The following is a 24,975-nucleotide window of genomic DNA, read 5'->3' on the forward strand; positions in this document are numbered from 1 at the left end:
CTCTCTCTCCAACTTTCTTCAGCTCAGTAGACTGTCCTTCGTGCTGTTAGTCAACAGATCCTCAAAGGGATCCTAGGGATTTAGAGCACTGACCTCACCAGGCAGAACAAACCTTAGAAATTCTTTATGGGATGTTTTCTAAACGTCTCATTCCAAGTCAGCATTCCAAGAAATGGACTCCATCCGTTTGTTTTGGTCTGAGATGTGAAACTCCCAGGCTACGAATTATGAACACTCTCTGTGTCAAATGCCTAAAGTAATAATCTTGCTTAGTCTTCCCAGAAATCTTGAAGGTAGCGGTTCTCAAACTTGAGTATGCATCAGTACTACCTAGAGGGCTTGCTCAAACCCAGATTGCTGGACTCCACCCTCAGAGTTTCTGATTCATAGGTCTGGGTGGGACTCAAGTTTCCAGGCAACGACGCTGTTGCTGGTGTGGGAACCACACGCCGCACTTACTCTCCTGTTTTACAAATGCAAAAGCTGAAGCTCGAAAAGAGACGGTAAATCACCTGGAATCACCTGATGTGGCAGATGCTACTGGGAGCTGACCCAACGGCATTTCTCAAAGCTCTCCTCCCTTGCCGCTCTCAAGGAGAGAGGTTGGAAATGTTCATAATCCTTTTCCAACACTCCTCACAGCTACATAGAGCTAGGCAACCTGATTCCAGCCAGAATCCCCTTCCTCCTGCTCCGACTGCTGACAAGATGCTTGGACCTATGTTCTCTTCCCTGTGAGAGCAACATACTCAAGATGCTGAGCAGGGGAACAAAATGACCCTTGGTCTTTGATGACTGGCACCTGACCCAAGGATCCCAACTACCCCAGGACTTCTTGTTACGTATGAAACACAAACCCCTATTGATTGAAGCCACTGTTAGTCAATCGTCCTGTTTTTTATAGCTGGTATCATCCCTAATGATACACAGAAATGATCACTGTTGGGGCCAGGATTTATTCCTAAGTCTATCTATCCCCTGACTTACTCTCCACTTTCCATACTGCCACTGGAAATGGAATTTGGGGCTGAGAAGGACTCAACACTCCCTAAGAAATCTCTTCACTTCTAATAATGTTCCTCAAAGGGAAGTGGCTTCAGTAATTCACCTCAATCCCAAGCAGAGGAATTGGATGTGGTTTGAATCTAACCAATGTCCCACGACTGACCCAACCCAAACCTTGCCTTTAGACCAACCCTTACGACTCAAAGTGTGCTTCATCCCTCCCATCAGTAGGAGCATCACCTCGCAGCTGGTTGGAAGTAGAACCTCCATCCCCAGCCCGGCCTACTGAGTCAGAATCAGCATCCTAGCCAGACCCACAGAGGCCTCGTGCTCACTGAAATGTGAGAAGTACAGCTCTAGATCAGTGTTCCCAAGACCGACTGAGCATTAGAATCACCTGGAAGTCTAAAAGCAAATCAACTAACCGAAACACAGTGTTCTGGGCCTCACCCCAGGCCAACTGAATGAAAACTCTGCTGAAGTAGGCACCGGAAACCACCTATCACCCCTTCTTTCCAGTATTTTGCTCAGAGACCACTTTGAGAAATCAATGAAAGCTATGGCCCTTCCCCCAGAGAACTGCATATACACGTATGCACACATCCGACTTCAGGGTTCAGAGAAATCCACCCAGAGTCCCCCCGGACCGTGTGAACTCCAGAACAGGAGCCCTGTCTCTGCATGTTTGGGCATTACGGAGTGCACTCCGGATCCCAACGAGAAGAGGCAGCCCAGCCCCTGTCCACTGGCCCAGCCCTGGTTAGGTCTCACCTGAGGTGGTTTATGTAACCAGCTAGAGCCCAGGGCCACCATTCAATTAGCAGCTTCTGCAGCAAGTACAGCTTTGTGCTCCCTGGGCTTCCCCATCACCCCCGATTATAGAGCTTTTCATTTCATTTTCACCAAATTAACCTAATTCACAGGGAGGACGACTTCCTGCTCAACCTCTGCCATGAAGATGCCGCAGAGGCAGGTGCCTCATTCAATTAGGAGATTTTGAAAAATACACGCAGAGCACATTCTTCAAGACAAAGTATTCAACACACGGGGCAGAGTATCACTGCCTCCCCCGATCAACTAGGCAGATTAATCTCCCTCTCCACCCACATGTTTGTACGGCCACACTTACAGCAGCATTTTATCATGTCGCTGACTATTGGTTTTATTGCACCACCGGCTCCTGAAGGCTTTCATCACCGTAGTATTATACCGAAACCTAGCACAGGACCTGGTAAAAGTCCTGTAAAGGTGATGACTGGGTGAATGGATGGATTGGAGGAAGGAAGGACAGATAGAAAGGTGGGCGAGTCTGTTCTTTAAACATACTAAAATAAAGTCAAAATAAACGGGAAGTTAGAGGCTAGGGAATTCAAGTGCAAGGTCTACCATACACTAGATGGATAGTCACGGCATTTAACCTTGAGCCTTGGTTTCCCCTCTCTAAGATGAGGTCGCTCAGAGCACACACCTGAATTCCTAGTTATTGTGACAGTTGAATTGGAGAATTCGTGTGAACATATTTTCATAGAAAATGGCTCTCAGACTGGGACTGTGGAAAAATGGGTCCCAAAATCTGGCAGAGCTGAGCTCCAAGTCTGGCTTCATCACTGTCAGCAATTTGACCTTGAGAGTAGCCGTCATGAACGGCACTCGCTTCCTCATTTGGGGGCGGCAACAACGACCCTCCCAGGGGCTCTGAAGGAGGCAGGAGACATAGGCAGAGGGTGGGTGCCAGCCAAATATGCATCCCCCTTCCCTTAAGCCCTCTGCCTGCTCCGTGGCTGGGTGGCATATATAAGTTTGTGGTTAGAGGAGAAACATTGCTGTTTCAATCAATCTGATCAAGTTGTGTGGGAACGCAGGACCCAACCACCAGATCTATAATTAGAGGCTGGGGAGAGTAGGGTGTGCTGAGAAAATTCGCACCATGTGGGCCTCTCAGCTCAGAGCTCCATGGAATAAAAAGCCTTCAAAGCCATGTTTCAAAATTGTCTATCACTTGAGCAAACTTCACTTTCCCCAGTGAGGCAATAACTGTGTGCTTTTATTTAAGTATTTCCCTTTTCTTTCTCTCCCCCACCCTCCTCACTCACCCACTCTGCCTTCTTCCCAGCCCCCAGCTTTAGCTCCTTTCCTAGCCTCTGGGGTGGCAAAGTTGTTCAGGGATTTGGGGCCAGGGTCCTGGATTCCAATCCCAGCTGCCACTTCCTGGCTGCGTGACCTAGCACAGGGCAGCCCACCTCCCTGCGCCCCAGTTTCCTTTGCTTCCAGGGTTACCCACTCCAGCCTAGAGGGCTGCTGTCAGGATTCAGTGAGAGGCCATCGCTGATATGGTGGGGGCTGGTAGGTCCTGGTTTCTCTCTTCCTCTGTGTGTGTCGGGGAGTCCAGCTAGCAAAGCTCAAATGGATCCAATTCATTTGTTCAGGAAGAAGGGGAAGTGAGAAATCCTCAGACCCAAACCAATCTTGGATGGAAATCAAGGAGTGGGGAGAGCTCTTTACTGCAAATGCTTATGGAAACATCCTGGTATTTTATAAGCCTCTGGCGCCTTCCCCCAGGACTCTGAGGCTGATTCAGCCGGAAGGACCAGCAGCTGTCCTCTTGATAGCCTGGTGGTTCTCCATCCCTCTCCGCCTGGTGTCTGTGGGGAGGCAGTTGGAAGTCAGCTGTACAGGGAGAGACATCCGTTGCCCAGAATGATTTCCCCGGAACCCCCAACTCAATTCAACCCACACCATGGGAGAGCCCACAATTAGGAAGAGGTCTAACAGCCAAAGAGCAACAGGGAGGCTTGTGATGGGCCCTTGTGAAGCCACCAAAACAGCTCCGCGGGGCAGTGGCCAGCTGCCCATTCACATGGCGTGAGCCCTCCCAGTTTCCAGGGCAGCTCACATGGAGCCCAGGGTCACATCACGGGGGCTCCGAGGCAGTGTCAGGAATCTCCTCCAGCCCCGGGAGTTCTGACGACGGGGAGAGCAGGAGGAACTACCGAGGAGCCCTTGACAGCTTGCTGAGCGTGGTGTGTGTAGCTCAGGTCTCTGCACACGACCTGCTGGGCTCTTTCACGGGCATTGTCAGGCCACCTCCTCTCTGCGAGGGACCCCGGTGGACCCATTTTACAGATGAAGAAACTGAAGCCCAGGGAGATGTGAAGAGCCCAGTGAACTCAGCTGCACCATAGCAGTCCCAGGTTTCAAATGAGTGTCTGGCAGGTTTCCTATCCAGCAGCCTTTGCAATACCCAGGAGCCGTTAGACACCACCTCCCTGATCGGTACTTTTTCAGCCCTTCTTCACCCAAGTCTCCAGTGTCCTAGACGCAGCTTGAAGAGCAAATGGAAGAAAGCACAAGGTGCCAAGCAGCAGAATACACTTGCTGGTGGGTGAATCGGGGCTTTCCTTCTGCACAATCATGGGACAGGAACACCAACCTTGGCCCCTGGTAGAATACCAGGGCTCCCAGAAGTCATCCCATAGCAGAATAGGGCACATAAGCCACCCCACCAATGCCTGAAATACCTATACTGTCCCAAGTTCATGAGTTGTCATTGATGTAGCCTCGGGTCTAGGAACTACCCTTCACACAGCCAACGTGGGCCAAACAAGTGCCTCTCCAAGGCTGCACTGTGGCAGAGGAAAAAACCGATTAGGCAGATGTAGCTCAGGCCTGAAGGCCAAAACTCCAATGTTAACTAACAGGCTGTGGGGAGACAAAGAATTCATCAGCGAAATGACAGAAAGCCCATGGGTAAAGCCAGAACCGCATTTTCTCACCACACAGACCCCCCCTCCCATTTTCCTGTAAATAAGGTGACATTTACAACCCAACGTGCTCCACCGTGAGTGGTGGCTATGTTTACTGGCTATAAAAACATCTCTGAACGCGCTGACCTTCAGCAGGTGAGCCCTGGCGTTTATAGCACCGAGAAATTGTTTTACTGCTCCAGCTCAGGCAATAGTTATGCTGAACACCTGTTGGGGGTGAGCGGTGGGTGATCTGGCCCTCTGGAATTTCAGAAAAATGAAACCCTCCAAAGAGCAAGGTGACCCGATGTGAGCCAACCAGATAAAAGAAACCACCAAAAATGCCTAGCCAGAGCTTGGTTCATGGTAGACATCCGAGTCGAAGATGAGCCCACTAGACAGGCCCACACCGCGGACTCGGGGCTGGGGGGCACGGCTGCAGCCAGGAATCCCATCAGAGACCCAGGGGATGATGTTCAAAATAAGCCTGGAGGGAATGCAGAGGACCAATGTGGGATAACCTGAATAAATTGATGACTATAAAGGGCAGGAGCAAGACAAAGATCAAAGATGCTTTAGGCGGGGTCTCCAGAGAAACAGGATCCATAGGATGTACAGGTTATAAATATGAATGTGGACAGAGAGCTGAGATGTAGTATAGGAACTGGCTCCCACAGTGATGAAGGCCAAGATGTCCCACAGTCTGCCATCTGCAACCAGGACAACCAGGAAAGCTGGCGGCATGATTTAGTCTGAGTTTAAACACCCGAGGACCAGGAGTGCAGGCAGGAGAGGGGTGGTTCAACTGAAGCAGAAAGAGCAAATTCTCCTTTCCTCCCCCTGATTGTTATCCTCAGGTCCTCAGAGGACGGGATGACACCCATCAGCATTGGAAAGGGGGGTCTGCTTCACTCCGTCTCTCCGTTCAAATGCTCATCTCTTTCATAGACACCCTCACAGACACACCCAGAAACAATGTTTTACCAGCTCTCTGGGCATCCCTTTGCCCAGCCAAGCTGACACTTGAAATTAACCATCACAGGTGGAATGACAGCCGAAGGCCCAGTAGTGAGCAAATGTGGCATAGAGGCAAAGCAAGGGACGGTCTGAAAAGTGTTCATGGACCAAAGCAGTGCTTCTGCCCTTTCGTGGCCACTGTCACCTGGCTCAGGGGGAATTGAGCAGGCTGAGAACAGGTCTAGGGTAAATAAAAACATTCACCTTCGCCCTTCAACTTGCTTTGAGAAAGTATTATTTTTCCCATCAATGTTTATATATGTATGGAGATTTCAGAGAGGCCCCAATACAGACCTCACTTCCCCAAAAGACAATTACCAAACTGTGGATGAGGGTGCCTGAGCCAGCCTCGGCTAGGCACATGTTCTTTCTGGGTTCACCAGCAAGTGAGGGGACATTTGGCAAAACCTCTGGAGTTGCGGACCACACTGTCAGGCCCAGCCCCTTTGAGAATGGACAGAAGCCTATAAAATAAAGAACGGCCAGCTAAGGAGCACCCGGGGAGCACCCTGAGCCCCTGGGGCCGTGATGAAATCAAGGACTGCGTCGTTGGTTCACAAGAAGTCCTGGAAGAAGGCTCCAGGCTCAGCCAGCGTCCTGGCCAAATGAGGAAGAGCCGAATGGGCCGGCCTGCAGTTGCCCAATGCCCGGGGCCTCTGGGGAGCAATAAGGAGGAAGAAAGCCATTGTGTCCAGACCGATTTAGAAACCTAGTGACTTCCATTCCTGGTATTTGTAACTCTGTGCCTTTGAAAGTCATTTTCATTTTTTAATTGAAAAAAGATATAGATTATGGTTGATGGCCTGCCAGGTCTTCACACATAAGTATCACTGAAAGCCAGAGGTTCCCACCTTTTGGTAAATAAACAGGCAGAACAATATCTGAGAAGACATGGAGGTTGGTGGTGGGAAGGAGGTCCTTCATTCCTGTTTCGTGCTCCCCAGTACACACACCACATGCACACACATGCATGTGCACGCACACCACATACACACAGACATACGTGTACATGCATGAACACACACCTGTGACTCTTCAAGCAAGACTTGGTCACCAGCATAACCCAGCACCTAGCACTGGAGCTAGGATAATACAGCTACATAGTGATGATTTGGCAAATAAACTGATTAATAAATAAAGCTAGAGATAAGAGCTAGAAACCAGATACACAAGGAAGAGAGGGAGGAAGGGGTTCAAAGCAGATGTGGCTTAGTATTCTGCACCCAGAGAGCTCAGAAATCTATTGGCAATAACAAGACCTGACATTTGCATAGCGCTCTTCAAATTACAAAGCCCCTCCACAGCCCATATTACTTTTGATTCTTACCCCACTACCAAGAGGTAAGAGTCTCTGTGCATGTCACAGGAGAAGAAAATAAAGCCCCAGAAGGTCTGGTGGCTTATCCAAGGTAGAAAGAGGCAAAGCTAGGAACGGAAACTTTGAAGTCAAAGCTTGAGCTCTGATGGCTCCTGGTCTGTGGCTTTGGGACCCCGGTCTAAATCTACACTATTACAGCCAGTGACTCCATCCCGATTCAGGAAGACTGGAGAACTGGAATGCCCAGCCATTCATTCCTTTACTCAACACATCTGTCATGGGCACCTGTTGTGTTCCAGGCTGTGTTTGAGGAGCTAGAGACACAGTAAGAAACAGGACAGACACAGTCCCAGTCCTCCCCAAGCCGACACACTGATGGGAGAAACAGACCAACGGGGCAAACGAAAACATACACGTGGTGAGTGCTGTGAATGGGAGCAACAAGGCGATGGAATAGAAAAGAATAAGATGGGCAGCCAGAGAAGCTTCTGAGGAAGAGTCATTTGAACTAAGAGCTACAGGATGAGAATGAGCCGTCTCTCCGGAAGCATGTGCCACGTGTTGGAGGGGGTAACAGTTCAGGAGTTCCAGGATGAGGAAGGAGGCCACTGTGGCTAGAGTATAATGAGTGAGAAAGAAGAATCTTCCCATAGAGGTAAATGTAGATAAAGACGTGAATGTAGATGTAGATATAAACGTAGATGTAGATGTACATGTAGATACAGACATAGATGCACAGGTAGATGTAGACGTAGATATAGCAGTAGACGTAGACCTAGACCTAGCAGTAGATGAAGACGTAGATGTAGACGTAGACTTAGACGTAGACGTAGACGTGGACTTGGACGTGGACGTGGACGTGGACGTAGATATAGATGGGGACGTAGATGTAAATGTAGATCATCTTGGTTTTGCCTGCCCAGCATCCCACCTCCTTCTCCTTGCAGCAGAAGGTCATTTTCCTCTGAATAATTACCCTTGCACTGTTCTCATCCCATGAGGTGTGAGTGGTGTCGATGCATGCCCCAGCCCCAGAAATGGGCACATAATCCATACTTGGATGATTATTCCCTGCTTCTACCCCCCATCATCCTCACCAACTAACCCACCCACCCCACCCCGAGCAGGGCACCATGTAACTCAACTAGACCAATAAACAAAACTTCCGCCAGAACCATTGGTAAAGAGATAAGTGTGAGCCATGGCCAGTTTGACTCAGCAGTTAGAGCATCAGCCTGCAGATCAAAGAGTCATGGGTTTGATTCGGATCAAGGGCACACACCTCGGTTGTAGTTCGGTCCCCAGCCCTGGTCAGGGTCATGTGGAAGGCAACCAGTCGATGTGTCTCTCTCACATCAATGTTTCTCTCTCTCTCTTTCTCTCTCTCCCTCACACTCTGTCTGAAGATAAATAGAAAAATATCTTCAGGTGAGGATTTAAAAGAGAGAGAGAAGTGTGAGCTGCTGGTGACCATCTCACCACAACCAGAGGAGAACAGGCTCCAGACTCAAGCCAGCCCAGAGCAAAGCAGAGTGGGAATGAGTCCTGCAACTACTGTTGGAGTCCGGGACCCAGCTGTGCCTGCACTTTTCACCCCTGAGAGCTACTAAATGCTGGGGGTTTTGTTTTTTGTTTCCACTGAGTTTGAGACAGAGTTTCTCTAACTTGCAGCTTGTGCGTGACCCGCACTCACACAGGCACGCTGGCTGCTGAGGGGCAGATTGAGGAGGGACAGAAGCAGAAGGCGGGAGCCCATTGGGAGGGTACTGCAGGGGCCAGGAGAGCAGGACTGAAGGGCCCCACTGGACAGGACCCAGATTTCTGAAGCAAGTGAACACACCGAAACATGTGGCATCTACACTGTATAACTGCTCACACGCCCAGCTCACTTGATACTGGGGAGACAGCTCATTCTGCACACGCTCCCTTCCTCTACCTGGATCACCCTCGTTCTCCAGCTTTCAGCTCAAATGACCCTTTCTCGGAGTGGCTTCCGAGAAATCCACACAGACGGACTCCCGCAACGCTTTTATCCGTCCCTCTGCCCCTCCCTGCATAGCACTGCACGGTCCAGAGCCGCCCTCGATTGTTTATTCCTCCAGGTCTCCATCTCCCCCCGTGGAGTGGCTGCCAGCCTGGGAGGACAGGAACTGTGTCCGTCCTGTTCCCAGTCGGGTCTCCATCTCCTAGTCATATCCAGGCACACAACAGGTGCTCAATAAACACATGGTGAATACCCTCTGACCCAACAAGCCCTCTTCCTGACAGTTATTCCAAAAAGGCCACTCAAAAGAAATCTGTAAATAATACAGATACAGATAGTGATTGTAAACTAAATTGCCCCAAAGTAGAGGTCTTTAAGTAAATAATGGCACACTCACAAGGTGGTTACTGCAAGGAGAGAAATTTATAGTTATGGGGGTTTAGAAAAGTGTCACCAAGTAATGTCAAATGATAAAGGAAGGATAAAACATTGTGTGGATTGCTCCTCTCTGTAAAAATGAATGTATACCTGTAATCAAAATCGAAACACACACGGATAAGTACAGGAAGGGAGGGTACAAAAATAAACAGGTGATGTGGAAGGTGTACAAGCCCAGGTTGTTCTTTTTCTACTGTTCTTTATTTCCTTACAGGAGGATTTAACCGTAAATGGGCGATGTGGAGTTGTACAACGTAAGCAGATTCAGAATAGAATGCTGTAGAGCAGCGGTTCTCAACCTGTGGGTCGCAACCCCTGTGGGGGTCAAACGACCCTTTTACAGGGGTGGCCTGAGACATAACAGTAGCAAAATTAGTTATGAAGTAGCAGTGCAAATGATTTTATGGCTGGGGTCACCACAACATGAGGAGCTGTATTAAAGGGTCGCGGCATGGAGAAGGCTGAGAACCACCGCTGGAGAGCATCTACCTTATACAGCTCTTCTTGGGCTGTAGGAACAATGCCAAGCACAGAGCTGTTGTGAAATTCAAATGGGATCCTGGATTTAGAAGTGGCCAGCACATGCCCGGCCAGTGTGGCTCAGTGGTTGAGCATGGACCCATGCACCAAGAGGTCGCTGGTTCGATTCCCAGTCAGGACACATGCCCAGGTTGTGCGCCTGATCCCTAGTGGGGGGCATGCAGGAGGTGGCCAATTGATGTTTTTCTCTCTCTCTCTCTCTCTCCATCCTCCTCTCTCTCTAAAAATCAATAAAGACAGAAATTTTTTTTTAAAAGTGGCCAACTCAGGTCCAGCATAAATGTTTGCTCCAGAAAATGTAATAATAATGGTAACAACAACAACCACAATAAAAGCGTAGTGCTGACAAACATCATATTCTAAGGCTAAGAGAACGGGCTCCACCACTACCTATGCAACCTTGGGCGAAATATTTAATGGCGCTAAGCCTCAGTTTCCCCATATGTAAAAGGAGATGATGAGAGTATCTACCTTATATAGTTCTTTTATTTTTTTCTTTTATTTATTTTAGAGAGAGAGGATGGGAGAGGGAGAGAGAAATAGAAACATCGATGAGAGAGAACATCGACTGGCCGCCTCCTGCATGCCTCCCACTGGGGTCAGGCCCACCATCTGGGCATGTGCCCTGACCGGGAATCAAACCTGGGACCTCTTGGTGCGTGGGTCGATGCTCAACTACTGAGCCACACTGGTTGGGCTTATATAGTTCTTATGAAGCTTTCTTGCATATAGTAGCATTCAGCAGACATCATCCCCATCACCATCACCGTCATCACCACCATCACCATTATCATCACCACCATCACCATTATCATCACCATCACCATCATCATCATCATCATCATCATCATCACCAAGCAGTAAGAATTGTGAGGAACAAAACTTCAATCAGGCATCAAATTACTCTGTCCCTGGATCTGGTTGACGCTGACTCTCCCTTCATTGTTGTTAACTGAGTGCAGGAAACTGTGTCAGTGGAGAAGGAAGTATAGAAAAAAATGAATCACTGGATCCTTCAAGAGGGAAATTGTGTTTTATTCTTATGTCACATCAAAAGGGCACTTAGGTTGCAGAATGGTTGGCAAGCTTGCTGGCCCCTTGCCGGGTACCACCGGGGACGCCTGGGTCATCTCCACTCTCCCCTGAAACCTGCTATGTTCTCGGCTCCAGGGCAAAGTGAAGTAGCAGACACATCTGTGCCCACGAGGAGCTGCCTCTCAAGTTACAGTGTCGGGAACCACGGAACGAGCAGAGGGACTTTATCCACAGGACCTCGTTGTCACACAACAAAGGCCAATCAGACACCTGTCTCCTCTGTCCCATGTTCCAGCGGCTCATTCCTGTCAATTACATCTGTCTATTGCTTTTCATCCCCTCACCCCAAGCATCTTAGAGCAGGCCCTGAACGTCCCCATCCTGGTTAGGGAAACAAGTGCACAGTCCAACTGTGTCTATATGCAAATTCTAGCTCTACCTCTTCCTAGCTGTGTGACTTTGGACCAGTTATTTAAATCCTCTGAGGCTGTTTCCCAAGGAGGCTATTATGAAAATTAAATGACGTTTGGGGATGGTGCTTAGCACAAGGCCTGAAACACAGCACATATTCAAAAAGTGGTAGCAATTATTATTATTATTATTATTATTATTATTATTATTACTTTTAGAAAGACCAGAGGGGATATCAGAGGCCGGTTAGACATTATAAAAAATGAAGAACAAAAGGAAGGCAGGTAGGAAGGGAGCTGAGTGCTGCCTCCCACCCCTCGGCCGGGGCTGCCGTCTCGGTACACAGCTGGTTTTCCCCACCTGAGCCTGAAGGACAGCAGAGGGAGCGGTGTGCCTACACCTCGCCCGAATCACCGCCCCCACTGCCCTCTCCCTGCTGCTTCTCAGTCACTCTCTCTGCATCTCAGCCTGCGGGCATGGAAGGGAGAAAGAATGGCCGGATCCTCACTGGGGCTCTCCTGTGAGAAGTAAAACACAACTTCCAGAAGCATGGCAATGAAGACCCGGCAATTACACTATCACAGGGATGCCAGCTGCTAATTCATTATATGAAATCAGACTTATTCCCCCAACTCAGATCGTAAGGTTCCCTCGGAGATCACAAGCTCAAAGCTTTCCCACCTCAAAGCCTTGGGGCTTAATATGATATCCCTGACCACCCGCGAGGACATTGTCCTGACAAGGATCCATTTTTCTCTTCCACGGGGCTTTGTAGATAACGAGGCACGAGCCAGTGCAAGTGCACTGGGACATGTACAGAAGAATTGGAGGTTGTCACCTTTGTCCCTAGAGTGGATCATAAAGGTCCACAGGTGCCCATTCAGAACCAATAACCAGTCTACACTGATGAGCGGAGACCCAGATACACGATGCACGGATAACTATTTCATACCTCACTGTGAATAGTTATGATTTTTTAACTGTGTAAAGAAAACACATGTGGCTATCATCTTCCCAGTGTGATGCTTTTGCTGGCCAAGTCCATGGACACAGATATTGAAACCAGAGCCACACAAACCTAGATTTTCCAATGACAGCAGAAACAAATCTCTCCCTCCCCAACACATCACAAATGAATTAAAAATGTTGAAGGGAGTCCTGGCTGGTTTGGCTCTCAGAGGTTAGAGTGTCAGCCTGCAGACCAAAGGTTCGTAGGTTCGATTCCCAGTCAAGAGCACATACCTGGGTTGCAGCTTCGATCCCCAGCCCCAGTCGGAGTCATGCAGGAGGCAACTAATCAATATATGAATATATATACTAATACACACACACACACACACACACACACACACACACACACGGTATATTGAGAGTCCTATAAGTGACTCTGGCATGTAGAAGCCAAAGTTTTTGTCAATTAGATCATGACTTCCCCAAAGGCAGGCCTCCTTCTCCATCCTATTCCCAAGTGCGAACGCATGAATGAATGAGCAAGTGGATTGAATCACTTTCAAACATATGCCTAGTTACTGTTTTGATTTATTGTGAAAACTTGAAGCCAAATTTAGAAAGCAAAGACTTTCCCATTTCCCTAACCCTAGTGTTGCCCCTACACCCATTGGCCAAGTGCTCCCACTTAAAGGAAGATATACTAATTAGGGTGTTTTCAACAACAAAGGATAAGCCACCCAATTCAAAGTGGCTTTAAACATTAGGGTATGTATTTAATCTCAAATACAGCAACTACACGGGTTTCAGGTGAGCTACAGAAGAGCCCCCCCCACCCACCCAGGCACACTCCTACACATACTCACCTTTTATATAAGTCCCCAGTTTAATTATCTAACGGTAGAGATTCTTACTGAACTTAGAGTGACACACAAGGCAGACGCAGATCAGAGCACCTGTCTTAATGAGGCTTCTCCTGAACTTCTGATGACAGTCAGAGGACCACGTCACTGCCCTTTCTTACAGCTTACGTCACTAGGCTAGAAGAACGTACCCTAACATCTAGGGGTTCTGTTTAAGGCAGTAGTGAAACATAGCATGAGTGAGTCCATTTCTTCACCTGTAGGAAGAAAGTAGAGTCTATGACCAGGAATCCCCAAATGTCACTTCGCCTCCAGTGTTACAGGACACCAGACATCCATTTCTTCACCTTTTAGTTCAGATTTTGATACAGAATGTTAGTACAATGGTTACAAATGATTACAAATCCACTTCTCCCAACTCAAGTAACATAGGGGTTGGAGGTAAAGTGCTGTAAGGGTTGATTTGACAACTCTGTCGAGGACCCTGCTTTTCCTCCTGTCTCAGTATATTAACTTGGCCCCAGATTGGCTCCCCTCGGAGTGGCAAGAGGTCTGCCATGACGCCAGGCGTCACCTCTGGACATGGAAACATCCAGAAGCAGAAGAGAGACTGAGCTTTCTACTTTCCCCTTTGAAAAAGTTGAAGAAACTTTTTCCAGATGCCTCTCCTCAGCTCCCCCTTCACATCTCTTGGGCCACAAAAGACCGAGTACGTGCCCTAAAGTCCATAGTTGACAAGGGAAAGTAGGATTGTTGTAACTAATAATAATTGCCACTAAACTAATGACAATTCACCCTCCAGCCGGAGACAGAGACCCCTTCCATGACAAGCCGAGGTTCTGCGAGCAGAGAAGAAAGGGGGCGCAGGCGAGGGCGGCATCTAACAGCACCTGTGCAAAACGGGCCCTCCTGGAGGGACCCGGCGGCTCTGTGCTGTCGGGACCCAGAGGGCCCTTCGGGAAGACAGGCTGTGGCAGGGACGGGCTTTGGCTCCACTCCGGGCCTCGGCACAGGATGCGGGATGTGCTGACACCATGATTTACGGCCCTGCTGGCACCACTCATTGCCGCCGGTGCCACTTCCCAAGGCTTCCAAGTCTCAGAGGGCACAACGGTCAGGGACAAGGGCAACGGGAGCCACTTTCCTGGGTACCTGCCAGGCGCGGGCACTTTTTTACACGCTAGACCATTCATTCTCACACTGCCAGCGAAGGGTCCCCGGACTCTGCTGAAACGAGGAAGCTGAGGCGGGATTAAGGGACTTGCCCGACGTCCACGGCTAGAAGGTGGCAGCCAAGGCTCCGACTGTCTGCTCCTGAACCTGTGGACACAATGCCGACCCCGCCTCCCAGGGTCCACACATGCGGCCAACGCCACAGTAATGAGAAAGGGACACACCAGCCCCAGCCGGCTTGGCTCAGCGGCTAGAGCGGCAGCCTTTGGATTGAAGGGTCATGGGTTCGATTCCCGGTCAAAGGCACAACGGCACCAGTCGGGGTGGCGCAGGAGGCGTCTCTCCCACAGGGATGTTTCTCTCTCTCTCCCTTCCCTCCCTTCTACTATGTCTAAAAATCAATGAAAAATATCCTCAGATAAGGATTAAAAATGGAAATAAATAAAAAAGAAAGAGACACACCAGAAAACATTAAGCCAGTGTAAGAATGTCATTGGAAAAGCTAAAGAAAGAGTTAATGATGTTCAGGAAGCAGATCAGCATCATACTATAACCCACACACAGCTCACACACATGCGTTACAGACGGGGCTCTCTCTGCCCTAACGAGTTGATGTCATGAGACCCCTACACCAGGGTTACTCAGAACAGTCCCTGGACCCATACTGGGCCACCAACCACTCGTTTCCAGTTCACGATAAATACAGAAATGAAGCGAGTGGTTGGGCATCTTCATGACACCTGGGCGTCACTGTGCCCTCCAAACATGTGACCACAGGACGCCCATGGAACGGGGTCCACACCAGCTTGGACACTGTTGGACTCAGGTGGCGAATGGCACAGGCTACACTCTCCAGCTGGTCTCCGATGGACTGGAAAATTAAAAATTAAGAACACGGAATGATTTTTTTTTCCAACCCTGGTGCTTTCCCACAGACAGTTGGAAAAGCACCACCCTGGAGTTCTGCTGGGTGGGTAGAGTCACTCCCATCGGACACGTGCAGAGAATGAGACTCAAAGATGCTGAGTCACTTACGTGCCCAAAGCCAGCAGCACTGGAAGGAGGCAGGAAAGGGAAACACTAGTTCAATGACAAACGAGGACTGAAATCTCTCGGCTCTGACACTGAAACAGTGTTGGCGAGAGGGGGCTGGGAAGGTGCGCACTGGTCACGGATACAGCGGATACAGCGTCTCCTCTGCTCCTACGCGGCCAGGCCAGCTGGGATGAGCCCCTCACATGAGGACACCGATGGAGAAGCCGGAGCGACAGGGACATGGACGGCTCCATCCCTGGCCCAGGCAGGTCCTTCACAGCCTGATTTGCAGACTGACTTCCTCACGGTTACTGCAGTTTCGCTTCCACAAACCATAAAAGGCTTTTTAAACCCTCCCAGCCTGGCTCCAGAACTCACCAACCCCATCACCGTCTCGCAGCCCAACTAGGCTGAGTGTCCCACCTCCTCAGGGCTGGGCCCTTTCTAGAACATTCTACCATGACCTCTTCCCCTTCCCCAACTGGGAAAGCGCTGCTCTACCTTAAAACATTTTAGGAATGGATTGTTGTTATAGCAAGACTCTGCATTTCAAGACTCAAGAGCCATCTGAGCTCATTGGAAGAGGGGAAGCCTAATGGATGCCCAGTAGTCTCCTGTCCTCATGACAGCTCAGCTTCTCTGCTCATCTGCCCGCGTCTCTTTTTCTCCCAGGTTCCCTCTGTTTACTGACGCTTTGCTGCCGCTATAACTCACTCACACACTCCCACCGTGGCCCACCAACCTCAGCTCCACCTTGCAATTACGAATGCAGCACCTGCACCCGCTAGGTCCATCTGTCTGACCCCAGCCTCACTTCCTGGAAAAGGAACCTGATCCCCTGAGCTCATCTTTGCAAGACAGGCCACATGTCAGCCTGCGATCTGGGGTCAATCTGTGGTCTCAACACCTGCCGCCAGAATAGGCCAGGTATGTGACAGGAAGAATGTCTGCTTAAACCAAGGAGGCTGGAAGCAGACAGGCCAACTCTGCTAACATGGTCTGTCCAGAAATAAATGAGACATAAGCAAACTCCTACTTATCCTTTAGTGCCCAACTCTGGTGACACCTTCTCAAGGGGGCTCAATAAATGAGCAGGGAGTGAATGACCGAATGAACAGCTGAGTTGGCACCTGAAGGAAAGGCCGAATAGCAAACTGTGCTGTTCAGTTCAACACATCTAAGTCCCCCTGTGTCCACTCTAGAAAGGGAAAGGAGGAGGAATTAAGAAGTTGAAAGATTCCATGAGAAAAGTAAAGTGAAAGAAAATTCTCCCCCAAAAAAGAGGGGGGAAAAAAAGATGCTGGTTGTGTTGCATCATCTTTTATTTCCGAGTGTTTCTTTTGGGGAGAGTCCTTGCTACAGCAGTTGGGGATGCAGGATTACAGCTTGGATTCAGTTTCCCCATCTGTACTTTGGAGCAGCTGCTGAGGGGACAGAAATGAATGAACAGATGACAAGTGCCCGGCAGAGCGCCTGGGGGCAGGTGAGAGACTCATGGCGTATGGGGGGTCATTCTAGAACTGCCCAGAACATGCCAGGCAGGCTCTCGGGGGCAACAGGCAGTGTCCACAGGGCCTTCCCAGGGAAGCACTGAATCTTCATGGAATTATCCTTCGCCCTGGAGCTTAGAGCTGGAGGGAGCCGGTGGCCAGGGTGTTACTCCCATTTACAGCAGGAGGCCTGCGCAGGCCAATAACAATATTATAATGTTAATCATTAAAATGCTGTGTCTGTTTTTGTCTGGGGACAAGGTGTTTCGATCTTTGTTCTCCCTCCATAAAGATGAAAGGTGAAGTGCTACCAAAGGGGTGACTCCAAGCTGAGAGGACGGCATGGCTGCTGGCCACGGCTCCCCGGGCCCCAGCATCCTTGGAGCCCCTGCAGGGCCACGCCTGGGGTGCAGCTGGAAAGGGAGGGAGGCTGGTTTGCTCCTCCCAGGGGACCAGGCTCCATGCACTCCCATGAGAGCCCTCTGGAACTTGCTGGCCAAAGCGAGCTAGATAGCAAGGTGACGGTGTATATCCAAGAGGACTGAAACTGTGTCCACACATGTACATGAATGTTCACAGCAGCAGGAGTCATCAGAGCCAAAAGGTGGGAACAACCTAAATGTCCATCAACTCATGCATCGATGGGCAAAATGCAGTGTGCCCACACCATGGAACATTACTCAGCAGTAAACAGGAATGAAGTTCAGATATGACGGGGCAAAGCTTGAAAACATGATGCTGAGTGCAAGAAGCCACTCACAAAAGACCACAGATGACATGATCTCATTGATATGAAATGTCCAGAATAGGCAGATCCACAGAGAATGAAAATTAGGGTTGCCAGGGCCTGGGTACTGGGGAAGGGGAGTGACTGCTTACAGATATAGGGTTTCCTTTGAGGTGATGAAAATGTGCAACTTTGTGACTAGACTAAACACCATTGAATTGTACACTTTCAGTGAATGAAGAGTGTGGTATGTGAATTACAGCTTAATAAAGCAGTGTGAATGGCAGGTCATACCTGAACGCTGGGTCAGACCCTTAGCTCTCGCATTTTAATTAAGAAAACATTGAACCCCCACTAAGTGCCAAGAACGACTCTAGGGGCTGAGTCTTCAACAATGAATAAGATGGACAATACCCTGTCCATCTCATGTTTTCCTGGAGAAGTCTGCCAAAAAGTAAAGAAATCATTGCACATGTGCTGAGACCATGAAGCAAAAAATACTACTAATAATAAATGGAACTTAAGAAAGAATCCCTTCGGACATAGAAGTGTACCGGGAATGGGAGAAGTTCTGGGGAGAGGGTCCAGCATGTGTAAAGGGCCTGGGGTGGAAAAGGACTTGGTATGTTTAAAACACTAAAATAAAACCAGGGGAGTTGAAACAGTCACTCTAACACTTCTTCCTGTGGACCTTAGACAATGCCCAGCTCTCTGAGCCATTAACCAGTATGATCGGGAGAACGTGCCTGCTCACTCATGGGCACACCTGGTTCTGTGCTGGGCAGAGGGTAGGACCCAAATATTTTCTTCCCTCTCCATCCCCAACTCACATGCCGGCTATGGTCCAGTCCTCCATCCTGGATCACATGGTCTTCATTTTTCTCCCTCTGGAAGGATAGACATTCCCGAAAAGAATCTACAGAAGCAGCAAATGCACCACTCAATTATCTGGTAATGGTGGGAGACAGACCCTGTCCCTGAACGCCTGCACCCCAGCAGCCACAACGATGAGCCTGTGATGTGTGTGAACAGTTTCTCCTTGGACAAACATGAGCCCTTAGATCCTCCACTGGTCCACGCTGACCAGTACCCCACAGGGGCTGCTGCCGTCTCTGCCCCTTAGCCACCTCCCCGCTGCTCTAGGCTCAGTGAAAGGAGAAAAGGTGATGCTGTTGATAAGAGCAGAGCTTTAGACTGAAGCGTATCTAGATTCCAGTCTTACTACTACTTCTTCCTGGCCAAGTGCCCTGGGGTATGGGACTTCCCCTCGCCGGTGATATTTCTCCAGCAGCATGGGCCTTCTGCTTCCGTTGATAGGAGCACATTCAATACCCGATGGAATCCTTGCCATCACCCTTAAAGCTGGACACTGCAGCTATCCCCATTTTACAGATGAGTACGCCGAGGCTCGGACAGCTGAAGTGTGTCCAGACAGCTAGTTAACGAAAGAGCCAGCAGGCAACCCAGAGCCTATGATCTTTTGCATACTTTTCCTATGCCATCCGCAACTATAAAATGAACTCTGGCACCTGCATGGTGGGGTTTTCATGAAGAGTGAGCTAATGAACATGGAGCATCTTGGTGCTGGTAACTTACAGAGTGCCCGATAAATGGGGCCTAGCCTTCCACCCTGACACCCCTGGAGTAAAAGGGGTTCTGCTGGAAGGGATTTCTTCCAGACTTCCAGGTGAGATGTGCCCAGGGGGAGACAGACAAAGCCTGGTGGAGCTCCAGCCGTTCCTGAAGCTTCCGTCTGGTCCCAGGAGTCCCCCAGAGCACAGCCCCAGGACAGCTGGTTTCAAGCTTTGGAGGGAAGCCGCAGAGTCCGCTGCAGGGGAGCGGGAGGCGGACAGCTCTGCGTGGCTTCCGTGGCTCGCTGGAGCAACGGCCAGGGCTCCGGGAGGTGGCCGGGGTCCACCCCACTTGTCCCAGTCCATGTCAGTGCTATCAGAGTCAACCCCACGAGTCTCTGGGGCAGAAGCAAACCTTCCGTGAGAAACTTTCGAAGGACCCTGGGACCTCAGTTTGGCAGTGAATGAGAGGGCACCAGGCTCGAGCACAAGCTTCTCCCCCGTGGAGGGAGGAGAGCAGCAGAGGCGAGTGGAGGGAGCCCAGCCTCGCTCCAGCATTTACCAAAACAGAGTTCCTCACCTTGTCGAGACTCCGTTTCCCCATCGGCAACATGAAACAAGGAACACCGACCTTTCAAAGGGGCATCGGAGCTAATACGTGGTATCTAGTACAGGGGCTGGCACATATGTTTATTTTTACATAATAACAACCACAGCTCTTATTTACTATGCTAGACGTTCTACATGCACTTGATATTCTCACTGGGTCCCCACAACCCCATTTTGCAGATGATGAAACTGAGGCCTACAGAGTTGCAAAGTTCCATGTTCCAGGTCACACAGCTGGTGAGTTGTCAAGAACAGACCTGAAAGCAAGCGGTGAGAGCCTCCATCGAATGGGCTCCCTTCTCCAGAGACCTTCCTTCCCCTTCTCAGGAGACCACGCTATCAAGCCAACACCAGTGCGTGGTCACTGGGCCACGCACAGTAACGAGCACAGCACGGAGGGGTGGCTGAGACCACGCACGGGCCCTGCCAGCTGCTCCTTGGGGCGCCGAGGAGTATCTCACGGAATCCTCGCAGCAGGTCCCTGGGCATGTAACACATTAACTCCACTGTGCGGACGAGGAAACGGAGGCAGAGGGATGAAGTGAATCACCCAAGGTTACAGCCGGGCAGTAAGAGGAGGAATGAGGGCCCACTACAGCCCTAGGCTGGGTTCCAGGAAAACAGTTGCTAGATACTAGTTATCTCACCTCTGGGAGGCCAGGCAGCCTTGTGTCTACACAGGAAAACAAAGGTAGATAAATGCAGGAATTCACAACCCTATAAAAAATGAATTAAGATAAAATGCATAGCCTTACTACTTAATGAGGGAGGTTTATGAACACAAATGCATGACAATGACTCATAGGAGTATAATTATCTTATCATAAGTTGAAGGCAATCAATTTTCATTTCTAAGTAAATATCATATTTCCTACATCCTAAAGCACACCTATTTTTTTTTTTTTTTTTTTCCCATTTGATCATTTCTCATGATCATCCAATGCACTTAGCACGGATGGGCACAATGACATGTGTCTTTCTTTCCCCTCCAAGGGTGTTGAACTGAGACGGTGTCTTGGAATTGAAGTCCCTGCTGCTTCTTATCTCAACCCCGTCCTAGGTAAAGGCTCCCCTCCCTGCCCCCTGCTTTCCTTTCCCTTTCTCGAGTCAGAGGAGAAGTGCACACCCCGTGTGAGGAGATAAGAGGTAGCCACCACTCTGACAGGACTCATGGGACACTGAAGTGACTGGGGAAAGAGAAAACAGGGATCTTCTCTCCCCCAGCCCAGAACCCCCCAGACTCTGAATCCTAATGCAAGGACATGGGAATGGTTGACTGAGCCGGGACCCACCTGTCCTAGGCTAGAGGGGTGTGGCCAGGGGAGACATGTCCTTGTGCAGCTGGGACATGAGTCCGGACAGGCAGAGCCCCACTGCAGACCGCACAGCGACTCCGCAGGAGAACCCAGCTGCACACCCGAGGCTCTGGGTCCCCGGAACAAATGCTTCTCACTCTGCTGCCTTCCTGTGTGGCCCTGGGCACGTCGCTTTGTCTCCTCTCCTGCTGCTTGAACCTCTTAGCTCATCCAGCCCAGGCTCCTTTTCAGAATAAGCAACGGGCCTCCTTCAAGGGCCTTCATTCTCAAATGCGGGAGTTATAGCCATCACGGGCCAGCGAGGGCCTCCTTCTCTCTCCTGAAGTTTTCAAAACAGAGCTAAAGTATAAAAGGAAAAGAAGTCAAAGAATACCGTCAGAATCGGACATGCTGGGTTCAGGCCCTGGCCCTCACCCTTCCTTTCTTTGAAATGGGCACAGCCCTTCCCGGTCTCTGAACCTGGCTTCCCAGGTCCCTTCCAGCCTGGCCACTGAGGCCTACGGTGCTCGACTGAGCCGTTTGCTCCTGGCAGGCCCTGACTGCTAGATTCACAGTCCCAGCTCTGACCCTGGGCCACAACTTAGCCTACCTGTGAAATGGGAGTAAATCGTACCTGCCTCCTAGGGTTGTGGCATGCTCAGAACAGTGCCTAGCACAGAGCAAACCCTATGGTACTGTTCACTGCTACTACCTGCCCAGAAGTTTACACACATTATTATCTCCCAGAATCTTCATAATAAGCCTGGGAAAAAATAATTATTTTCTAGATGAAAAACCTGAGCCTCAAGTCACACGGCCAGTTTGTAACAGGGCTGGGATGTAAGGGCCCTTTTCTAACTTCCAGTTCCACCGGCCCAGGTTCCTTCTTGGAGGGACACAGAGACCACAGTACAGTGGGGAAGGGGCACACACGTGACAGAAGAGAAACTGAGGCACCGCGAAAGGCTCCGGCGGGAGATGCTGGCTGGTGGGGCAGCCGATGAAGCATCTTTTCCCCCTTGAGGTCTGTGAGTGCTGCTGTCTCCCCAGGGGGTGCTGGCTGTGGGCCGAGGGCTCAGTCTCTGTGGAGAAGTCCTGCTGCCAGCCACACCACAGATCAGCAGCTGAGGGAGGAAGAAGGAAGGGCAGGGCACCCTGGGTAGCCCTGGGTTAGGTCCCTGCACAGGCCTGGGACTCTAGGACAACCACAGGCTGGGACACCTCAGTGACACCCCATGATCCCCAGGCTCCTCTGGTCCCAGACCTCTCATTCTAGAGAAGGCTGGACACAGAGAGGGAGGAGCCACATGGGAGAGTGAGCAGGCCACACCCCCTCCCATCCCCGCACACAGCAGAGCAGGCCATGGGGGGGAGGGGGGCAGGAGCCCAGAGGGCCAACAGCTGCAACCACAGGGCAGGCATCGTGCTGGCCATGAGGCTGGCAAAGAGTGACCAGAGTGTCTTCTCAGACAGAAACGAGAAGGAGGCCCTTCAGGCTGGAGAAATTGCTGCCCATGCCCCTACTTTCCAAGTGTTAGGACAGGAAAGGGGTTTCCCGAGGTCGGCCAACAGGGTGATTCTGTGGTGGAGGAGAGAGGTCACACATGGTTGGAAGATGTAAATGAGACCAGAATGTGGGTGCTCTGGCTCCAGTAGCTAGCCCCGTGGGCTTTGGGAGAAACCTTTGAGACTGGGAGTCAGGGCTCCAGGGCTCTGGCTCTGCCCCCATCTAGCAATCTGGACTGTTCCAGAAGCTCCCTTCACCTTGAGGATCCCGCAGTTCGGAGCTACAGGGTGCACGCACGCGTGTGTGACTCATTCAGCAGCAAGTATTCGCGGAGTGGCTTGGGCCCGGCTCCCTGTTGGGCCCTGCAGATGACGCAGTTCACGGGACAGATGGAGCTCTCCTCTTAAGGGGCTGACATTCTGCAGAGAGACCTACAGGCCTGTGGGAATCTTTGGAGAAGGGCCCCCGTGTGCCATCTGTGCCGAGGCTCTGGTAGGTGGGAATGTCCCGCAGACTTCACCGAGGGCCATACGCTTCTCTGGGCCTCCTTGTGTTCTGCAGGGTTCTTGAGAAATCCTGTGAAAACATCCTGAGCCCCTCCCGCGCCTTGACTCCCTGCTCCCACAGCACCCCAAGGCGCTTCCGTGGGCATTCTGCACCCTGCCTTGCAATCACCAATTTTGCTCTCTGACTTTCTGAGCAACCTGAAAAGGGTCTGCGTGTGTGTCCTCTGATGCCCAGCATGTGGGAGATAGAAGCCCCTGTCAACTCCTCCTGAATAAAGAACTGACGGAATGAAGCCATGGATTCTGAGCTCTGATTGCTCGGTGGTGATAACTATCTGGATGGCTCCTGGCTGTCCTGCAGATCTGATGTGACAAGGAGAGGAGAGGACCTTGGAACCAGCAAGCTGTGCTTCCAGCAATCGTTCTTATTGTCGTCCATAAAAAATGGCACCAGCTGAGTGCCTGACCTGGGAAAGTGCAGCTGTGGAGATCCCTGGAGGCAGCTGGGAGGGTGCGCTTGTGCAGGAACACTGTGTGTGAGCGTGACTGTGTCCCGGCCTGGAGGGCAGGTGGCCCCAAAGAAGATCTGTCCTTTCAAGAAAGCTGCAGGGAGCATGACCTCCTCCCTGGCTGGCCCTGCTCACAGGGACACATTGCTGCTCAGGACCCCATAACAGAGGGCAAGGGGGAGGAAGGGGAAGAGAAAAGGCACCCCAAGTCCCCATGTCTGTCCATCCCTCCTTCTGCCTGCCGCAGCCAGGGACTCGCCAGGCAGGACGGAAGCACTGCCCGGCCGTAAATGACTGTTGGCTCCACGCTGGCCGCCCGCCCTGGCCGCCCTCACGGAAGGGCCGGACTTTACCCAGCAAATCGGGAAGGAACTGGAACCTCTGAACTTGGGACTTGGGCTCCGTCGATAAGGCCAGTGGACAAACAGAGGGCAGGGGCCGAGGCTCCCCTTTATACACACAGAAGCCCAGCTCCAGGCTGATACTGCTGGGATCTTTGCCCTTTAGTTCAAACAGGAAATCTTAAAATGGAAAATGAGCTGCGTAAGGAAGGGGCGCGGCCACCAGCCGCCAGGGCGGACGGCGCAGGTTGTTCACAACAGAGCGGCCAGGCTTCGGGAGGAGGATCCCCGCTGGCCGGGGTGCTGGGCAGCGGGCAAGAACCAGGGGGGAAGGTGGGAGGCAGCTGGGGGGGCAGGAGGAATCCAAGGCCTGGGTCTGACCCACAAGACCCAGCTTATTCGTCAGGTGGCTTGTGGGGAGTGACCTCGCCCACAGGAACCTCAGTTTTCCCATCCGTGACTGGGGCTGGCACCTCCACCTCAGAGAGCACAGGAGAGGACGTGGATGGAGTCATGAGGGTGGAAGGACCTGCAAACGGCAAAGGGCCCCACCGGCCAACCCTGCATCTGGCCGAGGCCCTCCCCCAAGAGGTACTTCATAATGGAGGGGGGAAATCCAAAATAACAGCTCCCACTCCCCGCGCCTCCCCCACACACCCCCATGCCAGCAGTTCAAAGAAAGGAAGATTGGGAGAAGATAAATAATTAGAGAACCCCAGCCGTCTCCCTGCCCAGGTTTCCAAGTAATTATTCACCTGTAAATTACTCCTTTCCTCTTAATCCTATCTCCAGATCCTTTTGACAAGTACATTCATTTATTTACATCTCTAACTATCCCGCTTTGGTAAACATTCCAACAAGCTTGGATGGCCCATTAAAGAAAAAAAAAAAAAAATGAAGAAATGAGGCA

This window comes from Molossus molossus, unplaced genomic scaffold (genome assembly GCF_014108415.1).
Source record: "Molossus molossus isolate mMolMol1 unplaced genomic scaffold, mMolMol1.p scaffold_m16_p_14, whole genome shotgun sequence".
NCBI lineage: Eukaryota > Metazoa > Chordata > Mammalia > Chiroptera > Molossidae > Molossus > Molossus molossus.